Below are 16,659 nucleotides of genomic sequence, written 5' to 3'. Positions count from 1 at the left end.
TTGCTAAACAGTGGACTATGGTGAGCCTCTGTTTAATATGCCCTCCCCACCCCTTTGTGTGTTAAGAGAGGGCAGTGAAAGTTTTTACTTTTGCTTTTGAACAAATTGCTGTTTCCTGTTGCGGTTGAAGTCTGAAAACTAGTTTATTCTAACTGTGGTTAGTTCACACAAACCAGGATCAAGCAACGGTTTCAGATCCTGGTTTAGCTAACCACAGTTAGTATTCAGGGAAGTGTAGTTTATTCTAACATAATGGAAAGTGCACTTTCTTCAAAGCTGAGCGCTGATGCTTTCATTCTCCTTCCTTCAGCTGCAGAGGCAGAGGAGAAAGTCGCAATGAGTATGTGAGGCTGTAGCTCACCATGTGGCTTATTTGAATGCTAAGCCAGACTGTCCTGTTTCTGTGACAAGTAATAGCAGACATCAGTCGAGTCAGCCTCTTTGCCACCTAAGCTCACTGTATTCCTATCTCTGAAGATGGTTTGCCACTTTTGGCAGAGTAGGATTATATACTCTTCTCTAGTTCAGTGATAAAACTCATCAGAAATATACCACCACAGGAGGGCCGTGAATAGGAGTGGTGTCTCCTGCCTCTTCCCCTTCTTTTTAAAAAATTTTATTTTTCATTTGGTGGCTGGGAGCACTCAAAATGCTATTCAGGTGAGGTCCTATCCATCTACCCTCTGAATTTGTCTGGTGGCAGTTAGGCAAATTTGCGTTGTGGGTCTGTGCCCCACATCCATGCATTTTCTTCCCAAAGGCACACGCCAGGCAGACATTTTAGGAATTAATTCTGGAATCTATTGATGCATTAGATTATGAAACCCACAGCAGGAGACTTGAAACCTCTTGGCATTTGTTCATATTTATTGTTTGCTGTTAATGAGTTCAGTTCATGTTTTTGTCTTACTTGACTTGTAAACTTACTTACTGCTTACTTTTTAAGAAAGGTGGGATAAAAAGCATTTAAAACAATAAACAATTTGGGAAAATAAATGTAATAAAAGGTTTCTAATGGCGGTCTTTTGTGTTAGTGCCACATGTTCACCAGATGTAGCTTAGTTCCTGTATAATATGTAAATTATGTTGTTTAGATGTAAAGGAATTTCAGGCTTCTGTTATCATCACCCCGAGTTTTAGTACCTCAATAGTATAATGTCTTTGGCAAAAGGTTTGAGTTTACCCTCAACCCCCACTTCCTACCAGGATAAGCACTAGCTTGCTTGAAATGGGCTGGGATAGGTTTGGTTATAACTCCAGGGGTGTCCAACCGGTCAGCCGCGATTGACAGGTCGGCGTCTGGATGATCGTGATCAATCGCAGGATCCTTATAGCTCACGTTGTTTACAATCATGTATCCGCCCCTCTCCCCTCTTGTTGTTTTCTGTGTCGCGTTTAGTGTGTGTTCCATTGTTGTCTGCACACTTATCAACTTATCAACAGCTTTGGGAAGCCCCCCTCTAAAAAAAAAAAAAAAAAAAAAAAAAAAAAAAAAAAAAAAAAAAAAAAAAAGCTTAACAACTTTGCGAAGCCCTTCCCCCCAAAATGGGTAGATCACTGCCAGTTCTCTCCCCCCCCCGAGTAGATGTTGGGAGTTGGATGTCCCTGTGGGAATAAGTTGGCAAGATGATGAACACAGGGTTGCTGTACAATGTGACACCCCCATTGTGCACCCCCCTTTGTTAACTGGTAATGTCATGTGGCCAGTCTTCTGCTTTAATTTGTTGCAGGCATGGCCAAACTTGACCCTCCAGCTGCCTTGGGACTACTGTTCCCATTATCCCTGACCACTGGTCCTGTTAGCTAGGGATGATGGGAGTTGTAGTCCCGAAACAGCTGGAGGGCCAAGTTTGATCCATCTGCCAGAAAGCTACTTTCTGTTTTCCCCTCCCCTGTCATAGTGAAAAGGGGGCAGTTCATTTTATTTCACCTTGGATAAGGCAAGTATCAAACTGCAGCTTCATAGGAAAATGCTGCCAGATGCAGAAATGAAGCAAAACGCAAGGATAAAACTACCAAAGTGATTAATCATAGATACCATATCTCGGCTTCCCTTAGAAGAGACCCAAGCCTAGCACGTATTAGCATTACTTAACCACTAGGTATTCCTGCCTGTTTTCTAGGTGCACCTGTAATAGGCTTGAAAACAGGTAGACGAAAGGTCAGATCCCAGGCAAGGGGCTTGGCAGGCTCAAAAGGCTCAGCCAGTTTGGATCGGGGGTGAGAAGCTCGGCAGAAACTCAGGAACCGGATGCAAGAAACAGAGGGCAAAGCAATCTGGTTTAATGGGGCCCATCATTGCTGGAAGGGCTTATTGCCCAGGCGAAGAACTGGAAGCAGATCCAGAAAGCTGAGGCGCTCCAGTTAAGACCAGGCATGCTCCTTGTGTGTTCCGCAGGCCACGGCCTGCCCTGAGGTACGTCAAGCCTGCAGGATTTGTCATCTTGTGGACAGTTTGTCCCGTTAATCCCAGGATCAATAGTGCTGTTGAGGGAATAACAGGAAGAGGCACGAGCAGAGTCTCTGTGCCAAGTAGTTGCATGCCAAGCTCAACTTGTTTGAGAGTAGCAGCGCTTTTGCTCAGGCAGGAGCTCATTTCCTAGAGGCAGGTGCACCTACTGTCTTCCACCCCCTCCACAACTGGGGAACAACATTATTCGCTCGCCCTGGCCTTGGTAATCTTTATTGCTTTGTATTTGGCCATTTCGTTTTAAGGTCTAAACATTTCTATTGCAAACTTGGATCTGCATAATGAAAGGCAGTGTGCAAATCCAATTAAATTAAATTAAAATTAAAGCTGATCCTAGGCTTTGACATGCTCTGTTCGGGCTTTCACGATTTTACTCAAGGAATGAGGGCACGGCAGTGTGGTTCAGGATCTGACCCCCGGCTGTGCAGTGTTGCATTTGCAGCAGACGCGGGTGGCGCTGTGGGTTAAACCACAGAGCCTAGGTCTTGCCGATCAGAAGGTTGGCGGTTCGAATCCCCGCGACAGGGTGAGCTCCCGTTGCTTGGTCCCTGCTCCTGCCAACCTATAATAATAATAATAATAATAATAATAATTTATTATTTGTACCCCGCCCATCTGGCTGGGTTTCCCCAGCCACTCTGGGCGGCTTCCATAAAAACCAGAAATACATTAAAATATCACAGATTAAAAACTTCCCTGAACAGGGCTGCCTTAAGATGTCTTCTGAATGTCAGGTAGTTATTTATCGCTTTGACATCTGATGGGAGGGCGTTCCACAAGGCGGGTGCCACTACCGAGAGGGCCCTCTGCCTGGTTCCCTGTAGCTTTGCTTCTCGTAATGAGGGAACCGCCAGAAGGCCCTCGGCGCTGGACCTCAGCGTCCGGGCAGAACGATGGGGGTGGAGACGCTCCTTCAGGTATACTGGGCCGAGGCCGTTTCGAACCTAGCAGTTCGAAAGCACGTCACAGTGCAAGTAGATAAATAGGTACTGCTCCGACGGGAAGGTAAACGGTGTTTCTGTGCACTGCTCTGGTTCGCCAGAAGTGGCTTTGTCATGCTGGCCACATGACCTGGAAGATGTACGCTGGCTCCCTCGGCCAGTAAAGTGAGATGAGTGCCGCAACCTCAGAGTCGGCCACGACTAGACCTAATGGTCAGGGGATCCTTTACCCTTTTTATCCTGCAGAAAGAACTCTGTGTGCAGAGACCACAGGCCATGTGGACAGAATCTGAGAGAGGCACTGAAACTTGGTCCCTCAAGTGATCACTCCATTTCCTTACACTCTGCGTCTTGTGTTTTTTGTGTGTGTGCTTTACATGGGAGCTGCATGCAGCTCACTCGCACTTAGCCATATGTTGGGTGTCTCAGATTGGAGAGAGGGGGTGCAAGGAAAAGGCACTTCGCTTCGTTGCCTACAAAGTGTGAACAGAATAAATTGCTGGGAGGTTTGTTTAGACAATATTAAGATGTTTAGTAAGGTAGCTAACGAGATGCTTTCTTCTTGGAACAGTCCTCAGCTCAGTGGTGAGCATAATTCGGTTAGCTTTGAAAAGAGTCTCCCCTTTCCCTGCATGTTCGTGTTAACATTTACAAGAACCAGAGGTGACTGCTTGGCTTCGTTCACAGTAAATACTGAAAAGTCTTCAAGGTTGGGTGGAGAAACAACTCCAGGCTTTTAAGCAATCTGACAGAGAGACCTAACACATTAACAAACATTTCAGTCTTCAGTGAATGAGAACTGAGTGAAAGAAATTTGATTTCAATTATAAATGTGGGCATTGTGTCTTGTGCTCATGAAATTATGCAGATCTTTATTTAATGTGCACTGAGAGATTTTTAAATATATGTATAGAAGAATCTGGAAGCTTATTGTAGCGAAGGTCTTGCAGTGACTATGAGATCATGCATTTTGAAATTTCAATTATATGAGCAATATGTAACGCCAAAGGTCTGCTTGAAAATAAAACTTGGTTAGCACATCAATATATTTTATTATAAGCAGGTTGACCACACTGTTGTAAACTCAATATATTATTTTATCTAGAAACTTGTTAACATTCTTATTGAAAGTAACTAATCCCACACTTTCCAAACAAGGGGCTATCTTATAGCATAAGGGGTCTTTGTAGTACAGTGTATTTTAAAATGGGGTTTTAGAGTTTTTTAGGGGTTTTGGAATCTTTTATGTAGTTTTATGTAGTTTTTATGTAGTTTTATGTAGTTTTTCAATTTCATTGTTCCGCAAGGGACAATGACAATAAAGATATCTTATCGTATCGTATCTTAAAACCAGCAGCATCAGACAAAAGTGCTGCGGCACCTGGAAAGCCAACTAATTAAGGGGTGGACAACAACCGGTGTCATCAGAGACTGGTTGTAATCAGTGAAGGAGGTTGCCCATGAAAGCACATGCAACAGGAAGCTAATTGCGCAAAGGGCGCCTGCTTTAAGGCCTGCTTTAAGGTGATCCTACCTGAGTGGGGGCTGAATGCTCTGTGCAACAAACTCTTCCCCTCCTTAAAGATTGCTCCAGTGGTTTTTAAAGGCGGGTGGCTGAGGAGACTCCTTCAAAGAGTCCCTGTTTCTTCATAGCTGCATGACAGAGCAGTCCGTGTCAGAGCCAGGGTCTGCATAAAGCAAACAGCAGCTCTGAAAGGGACTGCTCTGTTGTGCAGCAGTAAAGAAGAAAACAGGGTCTCCTTTCTTTTGCTGCATTATCTTTTTTTAAAGAGAGAGACTTTACAGAGGTTGAAGGGATTGGACCAGACAGGATTCCTAAACAGCCCCCGCCCCAGCTGACATCACCAGTGACAACAGCTGATGGGTGTGATTTTGGGGGGGGGGGAGAAATGCTCTCACTGGTCAAATTGGAGCCCCCAAAGCCTGAAGGTTCCCCACCCCAATCTAAGAACTAAAATGAAAATTTGAGATACACTTTAACGAGGTTTTTATACTAATGGCAGGCTTTTAATATACTTGCATTGAGGAATGGCATTGATATATGGGAACCTTTATATAGCACCAGCTGGTGTTGGCACTGTAATTATCCTAATTATTTAATAGGTACTCAATCCAAAGCATTGTTATTTTTAAAAGAGGAGAATTAAAAATGCCCTCTGCTTAGCAGCCAGATATATACGTTTGGTTGAGGGGTCATCCAAAAATACACCAGGTTTTGTGGGCTGTAGTTTTTCAAAGGGACTTGGGCAAGCAATAAGATTGAGGAGGCGATGCAAATCATCATCATCATCATCATCATCATCATCATCTGCCGCCACAATCCTGTCCAGAAGATTCAGGACAAGCAGCCACCTGTGATTGAAAATACATGGCTGGATGCGATCATCTTAGGTGTGTTGGGCTTGAGCCATTTTAGGCTTTACTTTAACTTGAAGTTTGAACAGTGTTCCAGCGAGTACCGGTTGATGCTGAAAATCCATGGGTGCTGATGACCTGCCCTCCTTACGCCATGATTGAAAACTGTTTAGTCTTGTTAAGTTTCCTCTTCTTCTTCTTTTTCCCAAAGGAGGTAGCTGGCAAGCTAGCGTTGTCAGTTTGCAGCCCCTCACCCATAAAAATGTTAAATATTTTGCTTCCCTTCCCCTGAAACCTCGGAAAGTTTGATCGCTTCTAGCTTGGAGGAGTTTCTGTCCAGCTGTTTCTTTGTAGCCTTAATGTTCAGGGCATTGTTTTAATTCACTGAATGGCTTTTATGCAGATTTTCCTGTGGGTTCTTTTCTCTGGATTGAGAGCAAGCATGGGAAGGGAAATCTCTGTCTGGGGGGAGGAGGTGCTTTTCTGCGTAATCTTTGAGGCAGTTTCTGTCCTCTGAAGTGTGCAGTCCTGTTTGCCTTTGGAGAAGCACGTACCTTAGCTCCAGGTCTATTTCCTGGAGTTGCAATACAAATGAAAAGCATACACCCCACCTCTTTTCCTTTTTTTGCACGACTGATGGATGTCAGATAGCAGAAGATAAAATCTAGTGCTTTGCCACTTGTAATGTCCATTGAGACTGAGCTCTGTCTCGTGCTTATTTTGTGTTATCCTCACAACTCACGTGACAAGACGGGCCACTGTAATTCTCTTCTGCAGAAAGGGGGCTGTGGATAAGGTCCATGGATTTGAAACTGGGGTTGCAGATTCAAATCCAGGCTAGTCCGCCAGATCAGCATAATCAGGTGTGTTGCATGAAATTGCAAACTCGCAGCTGATCAGCTGAGAGTTACCTAGACATGAGAATTCTCAGCAGCGGAAAAATCAATCTTGGAGTTGCCTATCAATCTTGGAGTTGCCTATCTTGGAGTGGTCTATCATGACTCTCCTCTCCTTGTGTAAAATTCATAATTTTGCATCTTTGTTGTCATTACCTTCTTGCCCAAATTTGGAAGGGGATCGTAAAGGAATCACCTTATTAAGATGTGGAAGGAAAATGGAATTTACAGGGATTTTTTTTTTAAAGTTGCTTTAATAACTGGTAAAAAATAAATAAAAGCGTGGTAAAAATATGCATTCCACTTATATGCATGCCTGTTTGTGGCTACTGAGTTCTCTGCTTCAGCTAAAAGATCTTAACAATGAGGCTTAAGATCTTAACAATGAGGTTTTTGCAAAATAAATAAATAAAAATAAAGCAGTTCTATTGCTTTCTTTGAATGTGGTAGGAATATAGTTAAAAAGATTTTATTTTTCAAGGAAGACAAAATAGCTCTTCACATTTGCCCTGAAAAGGGCAAGTGGGAAGCCAGGTTTCATCCCCTCCCTGCTCCTAAAGGAACATCAGTTCACAGCTGCGGAGAGCAGCAAAACAAAATTAGCAGGGCAAACAGTCCTCGTGCCAGAAAACGTTCAGGAATGTATAAATATGTCAAGGCTGCAGCATCAGCCGTAAACTGGGAAATGCAGCTGGTGATGTGTGCCAGGTGCCACTAAGGATTGCTGCTGGAAATTGCATCTGTACTGTTGTTCCAGGACTGCCCCATTGGGCTTGAGGTTGGGTGTGCCTTCATTGGGGGGGGGGGGATAAAATGTTTCCTTGCAAAAGTGCATAGCAAATGAGGTCCATAAATCATTACTAGTTCTGTATGCATGTCCCTTTTGTAGCAAGACAAAATATTACATTAGCAATCAAGAAAGTGGAGTGAGGGCTTTTTTTTTCTTTTTTTCTTTTTTTTTTTTGATTAAGCGAATTCCTACTGGAAAGAGCCTCTTGATTTATTAAATCATAAAATAACAGCCGTATAACTTTTGTGGCCAATTACAGACTGCTGAAGAGGGTTTGGAGGAAATTTAAACATTGAATATAATTCAGAAACTTAGCCTGGCGTGGAAGAATAGTCTTCCAGGAAGCCAGTCTCTCTCTCTCCCCCCAATATATTTTTATTAAAGATTTCTTAGTTTACAAAAATACGTGCATTGTCTCTTTTTTCAAGTTGTGTTTTCTACAGATCATTTTCATTTGTTGTGAGGCATTAGTGTTGCATACAGTGTTCGGTTAGGAAGAAAAGAGGGAGAAAGAGGGGAATGGTGAGTGGGGTGGGGTCAGGTGGCAACGCTTCTGTTCTTCTGCTTAGTGTATGTGTGGAGTTTGTGTCAGCGTTGCTTGTGTGGGTTCTCTTGCTGTTCGCTTGTTGTGAAGCCAATCTCTTTAAATTAGATTCTGCTATCTGGATTTCTTGTCCATGCGGGTTTATTGACATGAGCCAACAGTGTGACGCGGCAGCTAAAAAAGCCAATGCAATTCTGGGCTGCATCAATAGGAATATAGCATCTAGATCAAGGGAAGTAATAGTGCCACTGTATTCTGCTCTGGTCAGACCTCACCTGGAGTACTGTGTCCAGTTCTGGGCACCACAGTTCAAGAAGGACACTGACAAACTGGAACGTGTCCAGAGGAGGGCAACCAAAATGGTCAAAGGCCTGGAAACGATGCCTTATGAGGAACGGCTAAGGGAGCTGGGCATGTTTAGCCTGGAGAAGAGGAGGTTAAGGGGTGATATGATAGCCATGTTCAAATATATAAAAGGATGTCACATAGAGGAGGGAGAAAGGTTGTTTTCTGCTGCTCCAGAGAAGCGGACACGGAGCAATGGTTCCAAACTACAAGAAAGAAGATTCCACCTAAACATTAGGAAGAACTTCCTGACAGTAAGAGCTGTTTGACAGTGGAATTTGCTGCCAAGGAGTGTGGTGGAGCCTCCTTCTTTGGAGGTCTTTAAGCAGAGGCTTGACAACCATATGTCAGGAGTGCTCTGATGGTGTTTCCTGCTTGGCAGGGGGTTGGACTCGATGGCCCTTGTGGTCTCTTCCAACTCTATGATTCTATGATTCTACACCTCAACTGAACCTTTTCTGTGGTCACCTGATTGTGGGTTGCTTAGTTGGAGGGAACTTGGTCTCTGCAGTAAGCAAATTTTACTCTCCTTTTAATACCTAGTGTCAGGGGACTGCCATGGGAACAGGGGAGGGAGGCAGGGACGCCATTGGGATACAGGGAGCCGCAGAAACTTCTGAGGAGCAGCTCGGTGGGAAAAGCCACACCTCCAGTGGAGAAGAGAGGGAAGGGGCCAGTCAAAGGAGGAGAGGGCTCAAAGATGCTGCTGAGAGCCCAAGCGCCTCACCTAGCCTGGCTGGCCAGAAGGCACAGACACCACCTCCGTCACCCAGCTTGCGCAGAGGGGTGAGGTTTAGGGTGTCTAAGTTCTTACGTTGGGGTGGGGGGAAACCGGAAGGGGCCACTCCCGGATTCTGCAAGTGGGACATGAACCTTGTATATCTGCACTGTAAATAGTTTGCACAATAAAACCTGTAAAAGACAGGTCGGAGTCTTGCCTGGTTACTCACGAGGAAGCACCACCCAGCATCTGACACCTAGAGACTGCACAGAAGTTCTAGATGCAGCGCCTATCACTTTTCTCTCTCTCCATATAATCATTGATTTTTGTCTTTCAAAATAAACCTTGCTTTTACTTAACAGTCCTTTGCTTTACCCTTGGTGGTTATAATTCTTGGCACTCAAGATGCCTTGCTAGACCTTTGAATCGCATTACACCGGATATAGTACAAAGAGGAGAGATGTGGCGGGTTGTGATGCCAACCGTATTATGGCGTGTTATGCTGTGTCTGCTAATGTCTTGCAGGTATGTGGCAGCTATCCAGGCTGAGGCTCTAGTGTGAACGCTAATGGCCCTAGACTCATTTTAAGGTTAAAATTCACCTTAGATTGGCTCAGGGAGTGATGAGCATTGCCCAAATAGTCTCTGGACCTGCCACACAAGGAACAGTAAGAACCAGGCCCAGAAGCGGGATTCATATTTTTGAAGGAACCTTAAGCAGCCTGATCTTCCTTGTTTTCTTTGGAGCATTATAGGGTTTCTATTTTTCCTTTGTTTGCTGATTTAATTAAAGGGTGGGAAACAGCATGAGGTAATTGCTGGTTCTAACATTACTTGAATCTGAGAACCTTTTCTAATTTTTCATGTTTTATGCGGTATATTGGCACATTCTTGTATTTAATCCTCTGAACTATTTTAATTTTGTTCTGGCTCGTTCTGTCTCTCTCTGTAAAGTTAGGTTCAGGTTAAATCGTAGCTGACATGGCATTAGGAGATTTTTTTTTTAAAAAAAATGAAGATTCTAAGTGCACATTTACATGCGAACTCCTGAAGTTGGGACTTCAGTGCAGTACACAGAGCTTGGAAAGAGCCTTGCACAGTGCTTTAAAATGCCTGGAGCTTCAGTTTTACTGTTGTTGTTGTTTAGTCGTTTAGTCGTGTCCGACTCTTCGTGACCCCATGGACCAGAGCACGCCAGGCACTTCTGTCTTCCACTGCCTCCCGCACTTTGGTCAGACTCATGCTGGTAGCTTCGAAAACACTGTCCCACCATCTCGTTCTCTGTCGTCCCCTTCTCCTTGTGCCCTCCATCTTTCCCAACATCAGGGTCTTTTCCAGGGAGTCTTCTCTTCTCATGAGGTGGCCAAAGTCTTGGAGCCTCAGCTTCAGGATCTGTCCTTCCAGTGAGCACTCAGGGCTGATTTCCTTCAGAATGGAGAGGTTTGATCTTCTTGCAGTCCATGGGACTCTCAAGAGTCTCCTCCAGCACCAGAATTCAGTTTTACTACCCACCAGGTAATGTATGGTGATGGACGATAGAGCCAAAACCTGCTTTCTGCAGCCATCAGCTGTGAGAGCAAGTTCTCTTGTGAGGAACTCAGTTGTGTAGTCGATCTAGCAGGCTTTGGCTTTACCACCTATCAGCTCTTGGCTGAGTGTGGTTTTGGGGGAACAGCCTTGCAGACCAATTTTCGGCTCCTGGTGGACCACCTTTGACTCACAGGCTGTCAGTTCGCCAACCCTGATCTGTGGTCATCTCCTGTACACAGGGTTCTATGGATTTGTTGTTTTAAGCATTTGTCCTCACCTGGTAGGTTCGAATTTTCAAGTGCACTGGGCCTGGGCCTAAAGTTTTGTATGGATTTCTGGAGATGCCACCACAGCATCGTACGTGGTTCCAGGGCTCAGTGGAAACCATTAGCTGCATTTTTTTCACTCTCCTATCTCAAGTATCGGAATCAAACCACAGCTATAAAAGTTTATACCGGATTGTATTTGCTGTAATTTACTGACATGTTACTTTAATCCTTTATTGACCAGGAAGCATTAATGTGACTATCAAGAGTGCGCTGTTTGACAAATACCTCTTCTTGACGCACCATGTTTTCTCTCTGTTTGCCTTGCCAATAAAATTTGTAAGATTAATGTGCATATTTTAAATCTAGAAGATTAGAGCATTTGATGAGTCAAGAAAAGCCTTATGGAAATCATTCTGCTCCATACCTGTCTATCTATTATCAGTGCCAGATTCTGTAAAGTAAATAGTTATAGTGGCCAATATAAAGACCTTATTTAAACACTTTAACTACCTCATCAACCAATTAGCAAATATTTAATGGCAACTATCTAAGTCTGTTTAGACTTTCATGGAACTCTGTTACCTATCCATAGTGATTTTCCAGAGCTCACAAAGGGTTCCTTTTTTGGCATGTTGATTCATTTGTAGAATCTGGTTATGGAAGGTTCCATAGGAATACCCAAGCTGGGAATTGGTGGAATATTTGCTCTCTGAAAGTTCACGAAGGTGTTTGGTTTCTGTGGAACCCCGAAGAATTGATGCATCAGTAGAATTCGCTTTGTGGTTACCAGTTTTTGCAGAGTGTCAGCTGAGCGCCTTAAACATAAACAAGGTGTTTGTTCTCATCTTCAAGGTGATAGCTGCTTTATCTTTCATGGTTTGAATATTGTGCCATTCTGTGCAATACTGTTGTCATTCACAATAGCAAAAGAAAAACCTGCTGGGTCAGGCTGAAAGGGGCCCATCTTGTCCAGCATCCTGTTCTCACAGTGGCCAATCAGATGCCTGTGGCAGGCCAGCCAACAGGATTCGAGCATGCGGGTGGCGCTGTGGTCTAAACCACAGAGCCTAGGGCTTGCCGATCAGAAGGTCGGCGGTTCGAATCCCCGCGACAGAGGGACCTCCCGTTGTTCGGTCCCTGCTCCTGCCAACCTAGTAGTTCGAAAGCACCTCAAAGTGCAAGTAGATAAATAGGTACCGCTCCGGAGGGAAGGTCAACGGCGTTTCTGTTGTTTTTTTTTAGCCTGTTGGTACAACTGATTATAGAGACGTGGGTGGCGCTGTGGGTTAAACCACAGAGCCTAGGACTTGCTGATCAGAAGGTCGGCAGTTTCAATCCCCATGACAGGGTGAGCTCCCATTGCTCGGTCCCTGCTCCTGCCAACCTAGCAGTTTGAAAGCACCTCAAAGTGCAAGTAGATAAATAGGTACCGCTCCGGAGGGAAGGTCAACAGCGTTTCCGTGCGCTGCTCTGGTTCGCCAGAAGCGGCTTAGTCGTGCTGGCCACATGACCCGGAAGCTGACGCTGGCTCCCTCAGCCAGTAAAGCGAGATGAGCAGCGCAACCCCAGAGTCGGCCACGACTGGGCCTAACGGTCAGGGGTCCCTTTACCTTTACATTCACCTTTACCTTGTGGTTTCCATCACAGCTGGCAGGAAAAGGAGAGGATCTCTGTGTGTGAATGAGTTGCTGGTGTCAGGAGGAGTTGGGGTTTGTTAGCCACTGGGCAACATTTTGGAAGAAGCCAGGCCTGTGCGAAAGTGGCGGGCTGCACCTGAACCAGAATGGAACCAGGCTGTTGCTGCTCGGAATCCAAAAGGTAGCAGAGCAGCTTTTAAAATGATTACTGGGGGAAAGGCAGCAGGAGGTGAGGAGCATGCAGCTGGGGATAAATCATCCCTCAGGGATGAGCGAAAGTGTTTTTATGATGGTCCAAATGGTGGAGGGTAGGAACAGGTAATGAAAACAGGTAATTCAATTACAGAAATTCAAAGAGGCCAGAATGCCGTAGGGTAAAAAAAAGCACATGCCAGAGATATTTAGAAAGAAACACCGTGTGTTTATATGCTAATGCTAGAAGCCTCAGAGCCAAGACAGGTGAGCTAGAGTGCTTGGTTTTAAAGGAGAGCAAGGTATGGGGAACAAATATCACACCTGGAGAGAGACCTGTTGGAATGTACAGTGGACGCTCGGGTTGCAAACGTGATCTGTGCGGGATGCACGTTTGCAACCAGCAGCACTCGCAACTTGCGTCTGTGCACATGCAGGTTGTGATTCGCCGCTTCTGCGCATGCGCAATTTAGCACTTCTGTGCATGCCCGACTGCCGAAACCCGGAAGTAACCCGTTCTGGTACTTCCAGGTTTCGGCAGTCTGCAACCTGAAAAACGCAGCCTGAAGCGGCAGTAACCCGAGGTATGACTGTAATGTTAAAGTGCTGTAAAAATGTATAAGATATTATTGGAGTGGGAGACAAAGGATGAGCAAGTAAAATCCCCAATGTTACATTGGACAATAGATACTGGTCATAATATAGATATGGAAGCATGGGAACAATTGTGGAATATGGATATAAAATTTACAGCATCTTACGGTCTAAGAGAAAATTATATGAAAATGATATATCGATGATACCTAACACTGAGAAAATTGGCAAAAGTGTATAAATCCAAATCAAATAAGTGTTGGAAATGTAAAGAGAAAGAAGGTTCTTTTTATCATATGTGGTGGGCTTGTAGTAAGGTTAAAGTTTATTGGGAAATGATATATAATGAATTGAAAAAGATGTTTAAAATAACGTTTGGGGAAAATTCAACCCCAGAAGCTTTCCTTTTGGGAATTACAGGGACAGAACTACCCAAACTGTATAGAAATTTATTTATGTGTGCAACTACAGCGGCAAGAACATTACTTGCCCCAAAATGGAAAGAAGCAGAAGTCCCAGCAAAAGAAGAATGTGTACAAAAACTTATGGAATATGCAGAAATGGTGAAACTTACCGGAAGAATAAGAAATCAAGTTAACAGACTTTTTATAAAAGAATGGAAATGGTTTATTGAATATTTACAAACAAACTGTAAACAGAAACGACATTGGCAGAACTATTGTAATAACCTGCAGTTTCATAAGAGTATATATTTAAAGTAGATGAATAAATGAACAAATTAAGTTAATCTGGATATGCAGAAAATATTAAAAATAAATTTAAGGGGCCGCAGAATGAGGAGGAAGGAAGTCAAGTTTTGAAATGTTAAAATGGCTATAAAATTATTGAAATGTATAAAACTGAAAATATAGATAGATAGATAGATAGATAGATAGATAGCTATAGATATAGATTGTATGTGTGTGTGTGTGTGTGTGTATGGTTGTGATTTTGCCAGCTCTTGTATTCACTTATCCAGCTACGACAATCTGTGCAAAGTTCAAAGATAGCCCTTCTCCTGCACCGTGTTGTGCAGAATGTTGCATTTCATTTCCCCATTAGGCCTACTCGACAAAAAGCCTTTTGTGCGTTTCCTGAAACAGGCGAACATGTCCACGCCTCTGGAACTGTCAGTCTAATTCCTTGGTGTTCTGTAACATGTTCCTTTCCTTGCATCCTCCTCACTCACAAGGTTGCCTCTCTCTAAGTGTGGGTTAGTAAAGGGCAGGTGAGGGTGGGGTGGGAACAAAGCTGTGCTGTACCTCTTCACTGGGCACGGACCATTTCATTCCTTTCTGTCCTTTTCCGGGGTGGGGGGGGTACTCTTTTCTCCAGCACGGGAGGAAAGCCACCCTCCCATAGCAGGGGCCTTTTGTTGCTGAGTTACGGCACTACGAGGCTTTTACAGTCTAATTCAAGGAGGGAGCCTGCAGCCGTATATGTAGCCAGCCTTATATAACGTCGAAGCAGCTCAGATTTGCTCCCGTAAAAGAAAATGCACTAGTAAGTGGAACTTTGGCTACATGGATGGCTCTGAGGCATCCTGGCTTGATAAATGTGGTGCTGATAATAATAATAATAATAATAATAATAATAATTTATTATTTGTACCCCGCCCATCTGGCTGGGTTTCCCCAGCCACTCTGGGCGGCTTCCAACAGAGATAAAAAATACACTAAAATGTCACATATTAAAAACTTCCCTGAACAGGGCTGCCTTCAGATGTCTTCTGAATGTCAGGTAGTTGTCCATCGCCTTGACATCCGATGGGAGGGCATTCCACAGGGCGGGCGCCACCACCGAGAAGGCCCTCTGATAGAACTTTCCTGATTTATTTCCGCCAACCAACAGAATAAGCAACATCTTCTTTTCTTTTTTTAAAAAATGATATTTTATTAAGTTTTTAACAAAAAGAAAGTTGCAAGACAATAAACAAAAAAACAAGAGAAATACAAAAACACAAAAATACAAAAAATTTAATTTAACATAAAGAGAAAAATAAAAAATAAAAATAAAAAGTCCCTCTTTTTAATTTCTCATCATTCATTAACTTATTTTCCTGACTTCCTCACACCTCCCTTTTTTGTATTCCATTTAAAAAAATGGTTCAGCAAATTCATACCTCTTAATTTATCCTTAATTATTTATCCTCACATATTATAGCTTCAAATTTTCGTCTGATATCAATCCATTCTTGCATATTCTTATTTTACCTTGTTACTAGAACCACTTCAATTCATTTCAACGTCATCAACATTCAAAAATTTTACAGTGTTTCTGTAGATAGATTTTAAATTTCTTCCAATCTTCTTCCACCAACTCTTCTCCCTGGTCTCGGATTCTGCCGGTCATTTCCGCCATTTCCATATAGTCCTTCTTCATGTTGCTGAGGCTTGGCTGTTGGAGTGGGGCTGAGTGGCAGAAGGCTGGGCTCTAGGCTGCATTTTGCCCACATGGCTATCAGCACATCTGGCTCAAGCTCCATGCAGGTGGTGCAGGCTGCGCTTGGGAAATGCCCTTGGAGGCACCAGACTGGCTGTGGAGGTGAGGGAGTTCTCAGGGATTCCAGGGCTTGATCCAGGAACTGGACGTCTGATGGTGTTTCCAGATGACAGCATGAGGTAAAGGTAAAGGGACCCCTGACCGTTAGGTCCAGTCGTGGCCGACTCTGGGGTTGCAGCGCTCATCTCGCTTTACTGGCCGAGGGAGCCGGCGTACAGCTTCTGGGTCATGTGGCCAGCATGACTAAGCCGCTTCTGGAGAACCAGAGCAGCGCACAGAAATACCGTTTACCTTCCCGCCGGAGCGGTACCTATTCATCTACTTGCACTTTGACATGCTTTCAAACTGCTAGGTTGGTAGCAGCAGGGACCGAGCAACGGGAGCTCACCCCGTCGCGGGGATTCGAACCACCGACCTTCTGATTGGCAAGTCCTATAATTATAAAAGGCCTAATATGGTCTTCAGCACGCATCAGGAACAAAAAGGAGGGAGGATGGCGTTTCAGAGCCTAGGCATTACTACCTTGTTCTGTGTACCTGAACACAGTCTGTCTGCAGGCAGGTGGTGGGACATGAAGCAGAGTTCTCCTCCAAGGATCTGAGGAAGTGTCATCTAGGTACTTTGCATGAAAAAGATAGCAGGCTCAATTCCTGGCATTTCCAAGTAGGGCTGGCAATGTCCCCCGCCTGAAATCCTGGAGAACGGTTCTCAGTCAGTGTAGATAGCACTGAGCCAGGTGAATCCTGTAGTGTGACTCATTATCAGGCAAATTCCTATGTCCCTGTCTTTTCAGGCAAGCAGAAACATGTGGGGTCAAGCTAGCCCTTGCTTTGGCTCCAGGTGCAGCTGAAA

The 16,659-nt window shown here is 44.2% G+C and overlaps 1 protein-coding gene and 1 long non-coding RNA gene across 5 annotated transcripts in view; both read left to right on the top strand.

The window, feature by feature from the left end:
* NCOA1 (nuclear receptor coactivator 1) overlaps positions 1-16,659 on the top strand; it is a 304,047-nt gene that overhangs the window by 76,967 nt on the left and 210,421 nt on the right. The gene's annotated exons all lie outside the window — the stretch shown is intronic.
* LOC309338155 overlaps positions 3,132-16,659 on the top strand; it is a 309,599-nt gene continuing 296,071 nt past the window's right edge. The window contains exon 1 of the long non-coding RNA XR_014154768.1: positions 3,132-3,204. This is a non-coding gene — a long non-coding RNA (uncharacterized lncRNA). The remainder of the gene's footprint in view (positions 3,205-16,659) is intronic.

This window comes from Podarcis erhardii (genome assembly GCF_964252035.2).
Source record: "Podarcis erhardii genome assembly, chromosome: 3".
In the NCBI taxonomy this organism is placed as follows: domain Eukaryota; kingdom Metazoa; phylum Chordata; class Lepidosauria; order Squamata; family Lacertidae; genus Podarcis; species Podarcis erhardii.
Note: the sequence above shows the minus strand (reverse complement) of the source record. Positions and strands in the feature narration are given on the sequence as shown.